Genomic DNA, 14,871 nt, shown 5'->3' on the forward strand with positions numbered 1-14,871 from the left:
TATGGTGGTCCATTCTTTATGGGTAGGTGATGGACAGAGATGACCCTAAGAGCATAAACTTAAGGTCTTCTGGAGCCACCTGTGTGCCTTGGATATAACACACACACACTCTCTCTCAATATATATATATTGAGAGAGAGCAACATACACACATACACACACACACGTGTGTGTGTGTGTGTGTGTGTGTGTGTGTGTGTGTGTATGTTTTCCCATATAAATTCCCTACTTCCTCATGTTTACATTTGTTTACATTCCATATTGGAAGAGCCCAAATGTCTAGTTCATTGAGAAATTGAGTGTTAACATGTTCTTGTTGGCTATTGTTTCCTGATAAGAAATAAGAAAATGTTTGCTTTACTTTTTCTTGGCCAGGAAGCCATCTCTATTTAGAAGTGTCAGCAAGGACTAGCCAGATTGGTCTCATTGCCTGTATATACTTGCTGGATCCAGATCTTTTCAGCCAGGACTCAATATCACAGAGCAAGGTATTCCAGGGCTTTGGGATTGAGGACAAGCCTGAATGAACCTGGAACTCAAAAGCATGTAGGTTCTATCATCTGCCCCACTGAGTTTTCTCTTAATAGCTGTTTATACTTAAATAATAGCAAACAAATATGCTTACCACTTTCTTAAAACCTGGCTTTTGGGATCGGGTATTCAGAGGTGAGACTGGCTGTGGAGCATGTTGTAAGAAACTTACTCCCTTGACCTAGAAACTCATGTCAACTGAGCTTTCCTGTTTGCCTTATTTGTCTTAAGCTCCAAATGCTGAATCTATCATATCAAGATGTGAGGGAGAACTGACCTACATCTAGGATTGAGTATCCGAACACAGTGTTCTGTGGGTTCAGTGTTTCTTCACTTATATTGTGTCATCTGTAACATTAAATATAGTCTTCATCTAATTGCTGGGATTGCTCATTAGGATGCAAGAAAAAATTTTCTTCAAAATATTTCCTTAAACATATTAAAGAATAATTCTTCTTTAGTAAAATCTATGAATAAAAATAAGCAATTTAATGTAACAGTTTATACCAAAAAGTTAATTTGTGAATGAATATAATATTAAAGTCATCAAAATATTTATGAAGTAATCTTTTTAAAGTAAATTTTATTATTTCAAAATCTTTGATTAAATTTGTGTCTCACTTATATAAATATTAATTTGGGAATACGCAGATATATTTTACTTCATGTAATGGTTAGATAGCAAATGTAGTCTTAAGAAAAAATGGAAATAATTTATTCTGGTTTTCTTATAGAAAATATTTATATTCTTAAGAAACTAAACTCATGTCTTTGGGTAAGAAACCAAATTTTTCAGATGTAGTATTCTGTGTAACAGATGACTGCTCCAGGGCACTAAATAGTTGAAAGATAATTTGTGCAAATAATTTCCTTTGATTTTAAATAATCCCAATATGAGTCCTTAAAAACTCTTTTAGTGGAATACACCATATATATTTTATGTTTTTAAAAATATGTATCTGCATATGAATTTATTTTAAGTAAATTTTATGTAAATAAAATCTTTATAAGTGAAACACTATATAATGGATAAGTTTTATCTTTGTTCATTTTGATCCTCATTCCCATTGGACAAATCATTAACGACCCATAAAACAATTTAAAACAATTAAATGTAATAGTGTATGCCTTTATTTGGATGTACTTAATGGTAAATCATTTTGTAATGTGTGAAGATAAGAATATATTTGAATTCTATAGAAGTATCACTTAAACTACTTTGCAATTTCAAATTTTCATGTATATTGAGGTATATTTACATAGCGAAAATATAGATACACATCTTTTAGAAGGGTACATCTGTATGTTAAGCAAAAGCATCATGATCACAGGAATATTTCTCTGTGTGTGTATGTGTATGTGTGTGTGTGTTAGTTTCATAGTCAGTAAGTCAAATTCTGCCATATGGTGATCAACTCCATTTACTGAAATTATATGGATATAACTAAACATTAGCCATCATGATTATAATCAGATGAAATAATCTCCATAATTGTATTTACTGTGGCCCTGCACCTGTTTTCTATTCCAATGATTTTCCCCATCCATGAGTCAGCTGTTATCAGAATTTCCCTATCATGCAAAACATTTATTAAATGCATGCTTGTTTTAACATTATTTTCAGGTGTGATGATGGATAGAAAGAAATCGAAGTCATCTTTCCAGTTATCAAGGAACTTTATATAATAATGCTTAACTATTATAAATGTAATCTGTAGAGTACTCTTGATATAGCTACTATAATTTAACCAATAAAATCTATGTGGAGACAGATAAATCATGAAAAATTGCACCATGACCAACTATTAAAATTCAAGAAAAAAAATGCTTGTCCCATTTTTTGAAATCTATATGCATTGCATATAAAAAGAATTTCAGCTGGACTGAATTTCAGCTGGCTTTTAATTCAGGGCCTCATGATGTCCAAGAGCAATTGCATTGGACAGAGTTAAATAGATAAGGAAAACTATTCAAGAGTATTGAAGTTTGGGAAAGATACTGAACTCTACTTTCCTAAAAGGCAGGAAAGTTTGTGAGCACTGGGTTGAGTTGATAGGAAAGTATGGAGGGATTTGGTGTGGGGAGGTTGGTTCATGTGACAAAAGAGTCTGTGTTTGCTAACTGGTGCTTATCGAAGTTAGGCTCCTATCTTCCCACAGAGACTGGGAGATTGGGACCCTCTCTTCCATGATGACGACATTTCAAAAGAACAGCTCCCAGGTTCTTAAGAAAGATTGTCCTAGGTTATAAAAGATTTATATTTCAAAGGGGCAGAAAAATAATTTACAATTGCAAGCTTTCTAACTTTAATGCTCTGAGAAAGGAGTGGTGAAAGGCCTATGTCTGGCAGAGATTTATCTGAAATTTAGTCAAATTGAGGGACTTATTAATCATTAATGACATACAGAAGCCTTCTCTGTCTATAGAATGCCTGGGTGGCTAGTCAGTAAAGCATCTGACTCTTGGTTTCCGCTCAGATCATGATCTCATGGGTTCATGAGTTCAAACCCTGCATAGGGCTCTGCACAGATAGTGCAGGGCCTGCTTGGGATTCCCTCTCTCCCCCGCTCTCTCTGCTCCCCCACCTCGTGCACTCTCTCAAAATAAATAAATAAACATAAAAAAAAGAAGACTTCTCCATCTACATATAATATTGATGTTGTATTATTGATATTAATTATATCTGTATATCTATCTATTATCTATCTACCTGCCTGCCTGCCTGCCTACCTACAGTAATTGAAGGAAACAATACGAAAAAAAATCAAGCAAAGAATTTACAAAAAGTCTATAGCTTACAATGGATATTTGAATTAATTATCTGCAGCATCTTTATAATTCATTCAGAAGACCAAGCTTTTCTCCAAAGATTGTGGGGGAAAAGGGAAACAAAATACAATTACTCACAAGCCTGGTTTCTTCTCCCACTCTTAAATCTTTGCACTTCAGAACTGATTACTAGGTTTAAGAAACTTCCAATTGCTTCAAGAACAAACCTCAATTCATTAGCGGGGCACATATGTTCTTTGAAAGTAATACAACCATTCCCCAGCAGCACAAAGCTGACTACGATTCCTTGCAACTTTACAGATCTGTGCCTTAGCAAGTGTTCGACCCTTTTGGCTATTACCTCTTTGTGGCATATTTGGTGAGAGCTTATTCAGATTTCATAACCTCACTTTAATGTCAATTCTTTCTAAAAAATATTGCCAAAATGCACTACAGACTATCAGATACACAGACTATCACTCTTTCTTCTGTGTGTTAGTATTGAGCACCTTGTTCATAATTTTCTTATTACACTGATTACATTGTACATGTACATAGCTGCCTCCTTCAGAATAGTGGTGCTCTAGTATTTATCCAAGCCACAGAAACCAATAAAATTCCAAACACATAACATTCAACAAATATTTGTGAAATATATAAACAGGTGAATAATCATTAACAGTTAATATGAATATCAAGTGCAATTACATATATTAAATATTTGAATATATATGTAATTTTATATCTTCATGTGGTTATACATTTATAAAAATGTAGGAAGTGGTATAATTCCAACTACTATATAGATATAGTATATATATAGTATATATACACACACACACACACACACACACACACTTCCTTATAGATTGGATCTGGAAATATAGGGAAAGCCACTAGTCTAGGGTTTTTTTTCTGATATATGAGAGAATGAAAATCAAAATAGGATCTCTCTGAAGAAAATAAGGCACAAGAATAAAATTCCTGTGAGATTTCTACTTGGGAAGGAAAATAACTGTTGGGACATTATTCAGTATAGCATTTCAAAAGTAAATATAGTCAATTCCACAAAATATGTATTTCATAAATACCAAAGCAGAACAATCCAATGCAGAAGAAGAGAAAGGAATCAAGACCTGAGACTGTCCTGCAATGAATATGAAGTTATTAAGTGGAATACTTCCTACCACTCAAGAGGGCACTGAGAGATTAAAATCTTGAACCAGACGTGTGTCTTTTTGACCTCTGCTGACACCAGCCTCCGCTCCAAAACTCAGTTTGAAGGGTAATATGACTCCTCCTTGCTTTCTTGTTGCTTTCTGGCAGTGCTATCCTTACTATATCTGCTAATACTAGCAGGCTATGAAGAAAATTAACACACACAACCTCCCAAGCCTATATCATCTTCTACGAGATCTCATTTCAGAATCACGGCTACAATCTGTAAAGCACCTTTTGAGAGGCTATTACGTTTAACTTCACCATACCTAACGCTACTATTTGCTGCTGTTTGTTGCTGTCCAGTTAGCATGCCAATTGATTCTATAATATATGATGTGCTAAATTGTTAGACCCTTGCTCTCTGTTTGAACTCCCTTTCTTTTAATCTACATTTCATGACTAGTTTCTTTCTCCTGCTTTCAACTAATCTCTTGAAATGCCTATTCTAAAGTCAGCCAACCCATTCTCTGAATGCTTCCTTCACAGTATTGCTTCAAATGAGATCTGGCCATTCCCAGAGAATATTGTTTCTTCTGTAATCATCCAGGAAAAATATTTATTTATTCAAACCCTTCATAATTCAGGGCAAGAGTGAAGATGTTATCTTCGACACTCACTACTGCTTCCATATTACTTCTCATACCCCTAGGATATAAAAAAAAGTATTTTTAGCATCTTATCATCAATATTAGATTAATCAACCCCCATCCTTTAATTCATTGATGACTTGGGTATGGCTGACACATCAGATTCTGACATTTTTGGTATATTGGATACTCATTGATAACCCCTTGAATCCCCTGGCCTCTGGGGTTTTAACAGCTAGGATTTTCATATTCATATTTTTTAATGACTTTCTCCTCCCTTGCTCTCATTAACTCATTTCTGCAATCACAGTTATGTTTTTCTTCAGAAACAGTGTCACCAAACATAATAAATAATTTAAACACCAAACTATGCAGCCACCTTTTTTCCTCTGTACTCAAGTACTCCAAAAGCAGGTTTTTCTTCTTCATTATTACGCTGAAGACCATTGACATCCTCCTGTCTAAGTCTTTATTTAGTGTTTAGTCCCAGTCCCATTTAGCAAACATTTCATGATTTATCTTTTCAATTACTTCTGTGGATGATTTAATTTTATTGTATCCCTGATGTCATATCACATGCACCTGCCAAAGTTCTGACCCTGGAAGAAACAGTGAAGGATCTAAGAATCTTGTATTTGAAGAAGTCAAACGACGTGCACTTTTCTTATACTAATCATTATTTGCAGATTTATTTAAATCTTTGTAAGCCTCAATTTACTCAAACGTCACACGAGAAAACTAATAGTAGATACTTCACAGAATTACTATAAAAAGGATGAAATAATCCAGTGAAGGTGTTTATCACAGCAAGTGTTTAATACTTTCAGCTAACATCATCACTATTGCTATTGATTTAGTTTTGTCTATTTTCTCTGTCCTTTTGTATGATAAAACAGAGGCAGAGTGTAAACTTATGATCATTTTAATATGGTCACAATATTTAACTGGATTTTCAACAATGATTCACAGTATTACTATATATTTTTAATTTTTGCCCTCTTAAGGAAACTATTTAGTTTTCCAGTACTCTCTACTATCCTCCAGGTCCTTACCTACCAGAAATCCTGCCTCTTTTCATTCTCATAACCTTACCTTGTATTTAAAAATATAAACATAGGCCAAAATGTAAGCACATTGCTTCTTCCCACCATGATATCTCCAAATCTATAGGAATAAACACACATTTCATGGTATCACTAGCCTTGTTCCAAAATATTCTCCATTAGGCTATTAGTTGCCGGATGTCAGTGAATGTTTCTGTCTTGTCCCCTACCCTGACAGACCAACACAGTATCTGCTAACCAATAGGATTATCATCTTTTTAACAGATAAATGGCACTTTTATGTATATTATTGTTATTTTATGGATTACCATAATCTGAGAAAACAGAAAAATACAGCTTTTGCAGACTGAAATTTGTCCTTCCCAAATTCATATGTTGAAACTATAATGGCCAGTGTGACTGTATTTAGATATAGGGTCCTCAAGTAGGTAGTTAAGGTTAAATGAGGTGATAATGATGGGACCCTAATCTGATAAAATTAGGATCCTTGGAAGAAGAAGCAGAGACTTCAAAGAGCTCCCTCTCTTCCAGGCATATAAAGAGAAAAGGCCATGTGAGGACATAAGGAGGCCATCTGTAATCCAAGATGAGATCTCATCAGACACCAGCATTGCTGGTGCTTTGATCTTAAACTTCCAACCACCAGAACTGGGGAAAAAAATTTTTCTGGTTTTTTATCCAGCCTGTGATATTTCATTTTGGCAGACTGAGCAGACCAATTTTGTTTTTTAACAAAAGCTACTATAATTTCTTTTAGAAAGTTAAAGTTTGTTTGAACTTTTTCAGTTTTCCATCACTTTATTTGATATTTGATGGCACTTAAAAAAATTATTGAAGAACCATGGGGAATTTGTATCATATTATACTTGCTTCAGAATATTCTGCTGGTAAAGGAGTCATGTGGAGAATGTATGGATTTTATATTGTTCAAATGATACTTAGTTTTAAAAGCATCTGATTTCTAATTTGTATGGGAAGGAAAGAACACAGATATAGAAAAATAGCTCTTCTTTCCTTGATATTGAACCACAAAATCTGTGGGATATTGAATTCAGGAAATGAGACTTGCTTTCCAATTACTTATTCTAGTACTTAAGCAACTAAATGCTGATAACTAAAAAAACAAAAACAAACCAAATGTCTGAAACCTAAAGATACTACTTGAAGACTAACATGCTCCAGGAGCAGTTGTGATTTGCGTCCCAGCATGCTGATATACAAATACAAGTAACGGAAGAAGAGGAAGATTATCAGTTGAACCTTTACTTCACAGCAAATGCTTACCCATTTGTTTTTGTGGAAACTAATGTCTTCTTACATAAATTATATCATGCCATTCTCTCCTTTCTGTGTAAAGCTCATTTCTACTAACAGTTCCCTGTATGTTATCTATTCATATGTGTTACAAAAATAGTGTTCCCCAAATTTTAAAATTAGCTATACTTTAGCTGTGTTCAACCCTGTCCCATGCTTACTTCTCATTCTGTCAATATTAAATGAAAGTGGTTTTTTTTGTGTTTTTTTTGTTGTTGTTGTTTTTTGTTTTTTGTTTTTTTTTTTTTTCGAGAGAGAGAGAGAGCAGGTATGCACACGAGCAGGGGCGGGCAACAGTAAGAGGGAAAGAGAGAATATAAAGCAGACTCCACATCCAGTGCAGAGCCTGATGTGGGTCTTGATCTCACAACCATGAGATCATGACCCGAGTGGAAATCAAGAATCTGATGCTTAATTGACTGAGCCACCCAGGTGCCCCTAAAAGATCTTTTTAAAAAAGATTGTAAATGAAGCATGCAGTAAACAGTATGATAACCTCCCCCACCCCCCAAAAAAAATTAGCTCAGTGATTCTGAACTTTGGAATCACTGACATTTTGGACAGAATTATGCTTATTGTGTGTGATTGCTCCTGTGCTTAGCTGCATCCTGCTCATCCACTAGTTTCCAGTGGAGTAGCTCCCCACATTTTGTTGAAAACCAAAAATAGCTTCAGATATTGCCAGATATCTGCTGGAGGACAAACATATTCTTGGTTGAGCACAACTGTGTTTACTACTTGTTGCTTTTGCTATAAATTAGTAATTATTAAAACTCCACACACTCAAGAGGGGTCTATTCAAATTCGGGTACTATTCATTTTATTAACATAATATAACTAGGTAAAATAGTCAAGTATTTTCTTTATTGGGCACAGAGTAAAATAATCTATGTTAATGACAGCCTGGTGAGATCTAGGCACATAAACTTTAATTTTCTCCAAAGGTCAGCTTCCATTCTTGACAAATGCTAGTCTTTATTTTAAACATTGTGTTTTATGGCACTAGTTCCTATCATTTGAAGTTATATCCCATCTGTAGTAGGCTATATCCAAATGTCAAGATAAAATTTTTCAATTTATTGCATATTTAGGTATTTCTGACCATAGAAATAGCCAATTGACATGCAAAAGATATATTAGGTCATTACCAAGTCTATCTGATTATTTGGGCAGCAGAAATCCCTGGGCCAGCACGATTGATATATGACATTCAGTTGCATCAAACCAACCTCGCAGGGATTCAGTTAATTGAGTGGGAGCTATTATTACTGTCAAGAAATCCACACATGTTGCAGAATAGTTCACTCAGTATCAGAATAAAGGAACCTTAGAATTGAAAGTTGTCTTAGTATGGGGCGCCTGGGTGGCACAGTCGGTTAAGCGTCCGACTTCAGCCAGGTCACGATCTCGCAGTCTGGGAGTTCAAGCCCCGCGTCAGGCTCTGGGCTGATGGCTCAGAGCCTGGAGCCTGTTTCCGATTCTGTGTCTCCCTCTCTCTCTGCCCCTCCCCCGTTCATGCTCTGTCTCTCTCTGTCTGAAAAACAAATAAACGTTGAAAAAAAAGAAAGTTGTCTTAGTAATTATTTAGTCCAAATTTCTCCAGTGTTGAATTTTCCCACAGATATTAACTCAGCATTGACTTGAGTACACCCAGACATGATTTTTAAAATTCCAAGTCTTAGTGAAACCAAATATCACAAAATTAGAGATTGGAAATACTAGAATTATCTATGTTTTTCTAGGTTGTAGATTCAAGGATCTTGTTAAATCATTTTTACTGTTGAAGCATTCTCAATCATCCTAAATAATTTTGTTGATATATAAGCATGAAGACAACAATGTTGAAGTGCTTTGTATCTTTCTATTATAAAAGTATACCAGAATACTTTCAATAAGATATTTGAAAAGGCCACAATATAAACATGGATTTGTCTTACCCTAAACCTCCTCTGCAAAAGAAACCTTTTTAAAAAAGATAAATAAGTATTTTCTCTTAAAGCATATATAAGTCTATTTTAGGTCAAAAAAAAAATGTCCATAAACACATTCTGAGAATGTTCAAGCATTTTTTATGTCTGTTAACAAAAGTATGCATATGAAGTTAAAACTCTGTCATTGAAGTATTTACTAATCAACCACTGATAATGTTTATAATTGTCAAAAACATTAACAAAAAATATTCAAAGTAGTTCAGTAAATGCTTCTCTTATTTATGGATATGTTTAAAAATGAAATGAGCTTTAAAAATCATTAATACCTGTGAATTTCATGATGAAATCACCATTATGGAATTGCCCCTAAGTAATGATTTTGGAGAAGTGTGCAGGTACATGTCTATGTAAGCCCTCAAATGCTAAACAAATACTCCTAGAAAATGAAGATAAATTGTTTTGTATGTATTTTTCATCTTTGTCTTTCATCTTTATTTCTCATTTTCTGTCTGTATTGCATTTTCTAGGCTCTCTGATATACAACAGAAGTGGTGCTGGCTTAGGCAGCAGCACATATGCTAACATTGGAAAGATACAGAGAAGATTAGCATGGCCCCTGGACAGGATGATACAATAGAAGTGTTGATATTGACTATCTTTGGTCTCAGAGAGAAAGCTATCAATACTTAAATATTACATATGTTTTTTGGTTTTTTTCCCATTCAGATTATCAGATAAAAGAAGTCCCCTTCTATGGTGAGGTTCCCCCCCCCTTCAATAATAGGTGTTGGCTTATTTGTGAAGTTTTTCTCTCTTATTGATCATATGACTTTTCTTTATTGTCCTATGAATGTTGCAAATTGTATAACATAGTTAAAATGATAAGTTACTCTTTTACTTATGGGATAAGCTGTTCTGTATCATATGTTATTCTTGTTACATATTATTGAATTTGACTGACCAATATTTTGTTAAAGATTATGCACCCATGTGCATGAGAGATATTCATCAGATATGTTCTGACTTTTGCAAAGTGCTTGTCAACTTTTGATATTAAGGTCATGTTGGCAATATAAAATTAATTATTTCTTTGCTAAAATCTGGAAAAATTTTGCAACATTGATGTTATTTCTTTCTTAAAAATATAGAACAAGTACATGGGAAACCATCTGCACATAAGGTTTTCTCCTTTTTTTAAATTATAGATCTATTTTTATAAGGTATATAACAATTTAGATTTTCTATTCTTTTTTGAGTTCTACAGGAATTTGTCTATGTAGCCAAAGTCACTGCCAAAAATTGTAAATACTTTTGTTATTTTTATGTCTAGAACCTTCAGTGATGATCATTTCAGTTCTTTCTGGTTTTGATCAGATTTTATAAGCATTCATCAATTTGATTAACCTTTTAGCATTGTCATTGTTCTCAACTGCGTTTTATTTTCTATTTCATTGCTTTCTTCTTTTATCTTCATTGTTTTTTCCTTTATCCTCTTTTGTTTTTTTTGATGTCTGTTTTTTTTGTTTGTTTGTTTTGTTTTGGGTTTTTTTGGAACTTATTGAGATGGAGCTTAAAAAGTGTACATTTGGGGCGCCTGGGTGGCGCAGTCGGTTAAGCGTCCGACTTCAGCCAGGTCACGATCTCGCGGTCCGTGAGTTCGAGCCCCGCGTCAGGCTCTGGGCTGATGGCTCAGAGCCTGGAGCCTGTTTCCGATTCTGTGTCTCCCTCTCTCTCTGCCCCTCCCCCGTTCATGCTCTGTCTCTCTCTGTCCCAAAAATAAATAAACGTTGAAAAAAAAAAAAGTGTACATTTGTTCAAAACCATGATAAGTAAAAATGCTAGTGAGTAGATTGGTCCAATCTTTCAGTTCCATAAGGAATGGGCAATTCATAAATAATAACTATTTTACTTCACAGAACTTCTGCAAATTAGAATCAGTACAGCCACTACAAGAAGTATTTTATAAGATTATTAGTTTTTCTTATCTCATTTAAGCAAACATATGAAATGAAAGCTATTTTTCATTCCGTACAAAGAATGTTTTTAAAAAATCACTGCAGGGGCTCCTGGGTGGCTCAGTCGGTTAAGCATCCAACTTTGGCTCAGGTCATGATCACACAGCTCATGAGTTCAAGCCCCGCATCCGGCTCTGTGCTGACAGCTCAGAGCCTGGAACCTTCTTCAGAACCTGTCTCTGTCTCTGTGTCCCTCCCTGCTCACACACTGTCTTTCTCTCAAATATAAATAAATGTTAACAAAAATTATTTAAAAAGTCACTGCAGGGATGACTTATCCAAGTGTCCATAAGTTTTATACTGTCAATCCAGTATGCAATGCAAAACAGAAGAAATGTTAAAAGAACCTGTATGGAAAAATATCAGACATATGGATATGAGTTTGATAAACCGAGGTCTATATTACAAAAGTGTGAGTCATAGCTCAATTTAGGAAAAAAAATGCAAAAGTTTTTTTAAAGGAATTATAGCTCTGTACATAATTCTTTATTGACTAGCTGATGAGATAGTGTGTAAGTGGCATGAAAGCTCTGGGTGAAAATAACTGTCTTTAAATAGAATGAAGCCATTGTACAACTAGAAACTTCTTTTTCCTTAAAGTTTAAACACTTTTCCTATTTGAAGGGAACATAAGAGAGAAAGAAATGTTGAACCACAACTCTCTAGAAGAAATCAAGTGCATCTCTTAATTCTTAACTTTAGTTCTTTTTAAAAAATATGTATCTATTTATAACATGTGATATATAATTTTTAAAAGTATATATATGCTTTATGCAACACACACACAAACACCGCTGTAAATGAGATACAGACTGGGAGTAATTTTTTCTGCACATTATTTTAGGAAAAGTTATCATTCTTTTCATATGATGATAGTTAATAATTTAATAATAATAGTATAATAGTAATAATAGTATATTGTGAACGATAAAATTGATAAAAAGTGCTGTGAGAAATCTACATATGTTGGACCACTGGAAATTAATTGCGATCTATTTTTAAAATATATTTCATACAATACTATAGGAGATAAACTGAGAGACAAACCTTTATTTAGAATAAACCATACCGTGAGAGTGATATTTGAAGACACGTTTGATTAGGAATAACATTACGTGTTTGAAAGAAACTTGTAGACCTCTTAAAGGAAAGCAAAGCAACCAGCTGCAGTCCAGTGTTGCACAGTAATAGCTTCTGTATTTGTTCACTGGCTCTAACAAAGCTTGCAGTTTCCCCTTACCTTAGTGCTCTGCCTTACGTCAGTGAATACACCATTAAAATACAGATAATAATCTGCATTGTCTATCAGTTCATGAATATTTGTTTGAAATACTCTATGTATTGCTTACCTCACATACAGTCTTAGTCTCATGATTCCTTATAACAACAACCATACTGTTGTTTTACATTGTTAGTAACCTAAAATGTGTCGCTGTGCCATAAAAACTCTCTTGGCTATATATCATGATAATAATGCGTAAGAATATGTGTTTTTTGTTTTTTTACAAATTTCTCATTATAAAATAAATGTCATGGGGATATAACGTATATAGCATGATGAGTATAGTTAATAACACTGTATTGCATATTTAAAAGTGGCTAAAAGATAGATCTTAAAACTTATCACAAAAGGGACGCCAGGGTAGTTCAGTTGGTTAAGCGTCTGACCTTGGCTCAAGTCATGATCTCACAGTTCCTGAGTTAGTACCCTGTATGTGGCTCTAGGCTATCAGCACAGAGCCAGCTTTGGATCCTCTGTCCCCTCTCTCTCTGCCCCTCCTCCACTTGAGCTACCATCATCTCTCTCAATAAATGAATAAATAAATAAATAAATAAATAAACTAACTAACTCAACAACTTATCACAAGAAAAAAATGTAACTGTGTATGGTACCTAGGTATCATAACATAACATAAGATAACCTAGGTACATAACAACTAGTTACCTAGTTGTTACCTAGACTTATCGCGGAGCTCATTTGGCAATATCTACAAATACCAAATCATTCTGCTGTATGCTTGAAAAAACAATCAACACCCTACCCAGATTCAGTGTGAGAAACCATAGAATAAATCAGTGTTTGAGCTGGATAGGCCCTAGGAATCATCTACTAAACTCCCTGCTTTCTGAGGAACACTTCGTGCTCTAATTGACAAAGATCCAAAGATCTTTGTGTTATACCAGAAGATTGACTGTATGTGACACAAACATAGATACCCTTCCACACACACACACCCTTCCACAATCCCACTGTACAGGAATAAAAATGATTCCTAAAGCTATATTAAAAAAACAAACAAAAAACACTTCTGTTTTAGAGTCCAAGACCAAAATTCAATGCCACATTTGTGGCTTACTAGCTTTTGAATCTTGGGCAAGTTCTAATACTCTGGCGAAGTCATTTACCATTTATATCTTTTGATTTCCTTCTCTGTAAACTTAAGACTCATCATAGAATTTGTTTTATAGGACTGCTGTAAGGATCAAATGACAAAGTGTTTAACAATTATTGTAAAATCTCAATGACTTAAATTTTGTGGTCTACCTTAAATGACTTTGTGTATTCAAAATGGCCCACAACATGTAACACGTGTTTCGTGCACATTATTTAATAGCATTTAGTGGTAAAAACCATGAGTTATTGAGTGAGCCTGTCAGCATGGAATCCTGGTTCTTCCAGTTTCTAGCCAGTTACCTTGGGCAAATTATATAACGTTTCAGGTTATTGAAATGATTAAATTATCTGATTAAAAAAATACCTAATTGTTTATGAAACCCTTAAAACAGTGCATATACTATATAGCAATATACAATAAATATTAATGTTTAGTAATACTCGTATTATAAAATAATATTGATAATAATTATTGTAATAACTTCAGCTTGGATACATTCACTGCTTAATACTGGAAAGACATTTCTCTGGATTTTAAGTCTCTATCCTTGTGTTGAGTGAAAGGAAAAAGGGAAAAAGTCCCTGGTATTTTAACGCTCAAAAATTCGATCATCTACTGTATCAGCTTTAATGCACAGTACTGATATTAAGGTAACTGAATAGTGGGGGTATGACCCACTAATATATCGCAATCAATTATGACTCATGCCATATCAAATCTCTTACTAAAATAAATTAAAATAGCAAAGTTTATAAAAATGTATTTATAATTTTTCCCTGACATGAAGTCAGTCTTACTCATTTGACTTCACATAATGCTTTCTTGAGTGAAAGAGAGAAATATAGTTACAGCAATGAAAATGAAGCACGATTTATACCCATTATTGATGCAAACCATGGAATCAAGTGCCAAATGTGAGTTACAATATTTTCCACTGACTGTGATAGAAAAAAACAAAACAAACCTAAGTTGCTATCATGCTCATAGACTTTTATCCTATTCAAAAGCATGGGAAATATCCATACTCCTTTTTGGGTCCTGGA

The 14,871-nt window shown here is 34.1% G+C and overlaps 1 long non-coding RNA gene and 1 other non-coding gene across 2 annotated transcripts in view; both read left to right on the forward strand.

The window, feature by feature from the left end:
* The window catches only part of LOC125174012 (uncharacterized), a 422,588-nt gene that overhangs the window by 373,352 nt on the left and 34,365 nt on the right, over positions 1-14,871 (forward strand). The gene's annotated exons all lie outside the window — the stretch shown is intronic.
* Positions 9,969-10,077, forward strand: LOC125147118 (U6 spliceosomal RNA). The gene has a single exon (XR_007145018.1). It is a non-coding gene; the product is annotated as a U6 spliceosomal RNA (small nuclear RNA).

This window comes from Prionailurus viverrinus, chromosome A1 (assembly GCF_022837055.1).
Source record: "Prionailurus viverrinus isolate Anna chromosome A1, UM_Priviv_1.0, whole genome shotgun sequence".
Classification (NCBI taxonomy): Eukaryota; Metazoa; Chordata; class Mammalia; order Carnivora; family Felidae; genus Prionailurus; species Prionailurus viverrinus.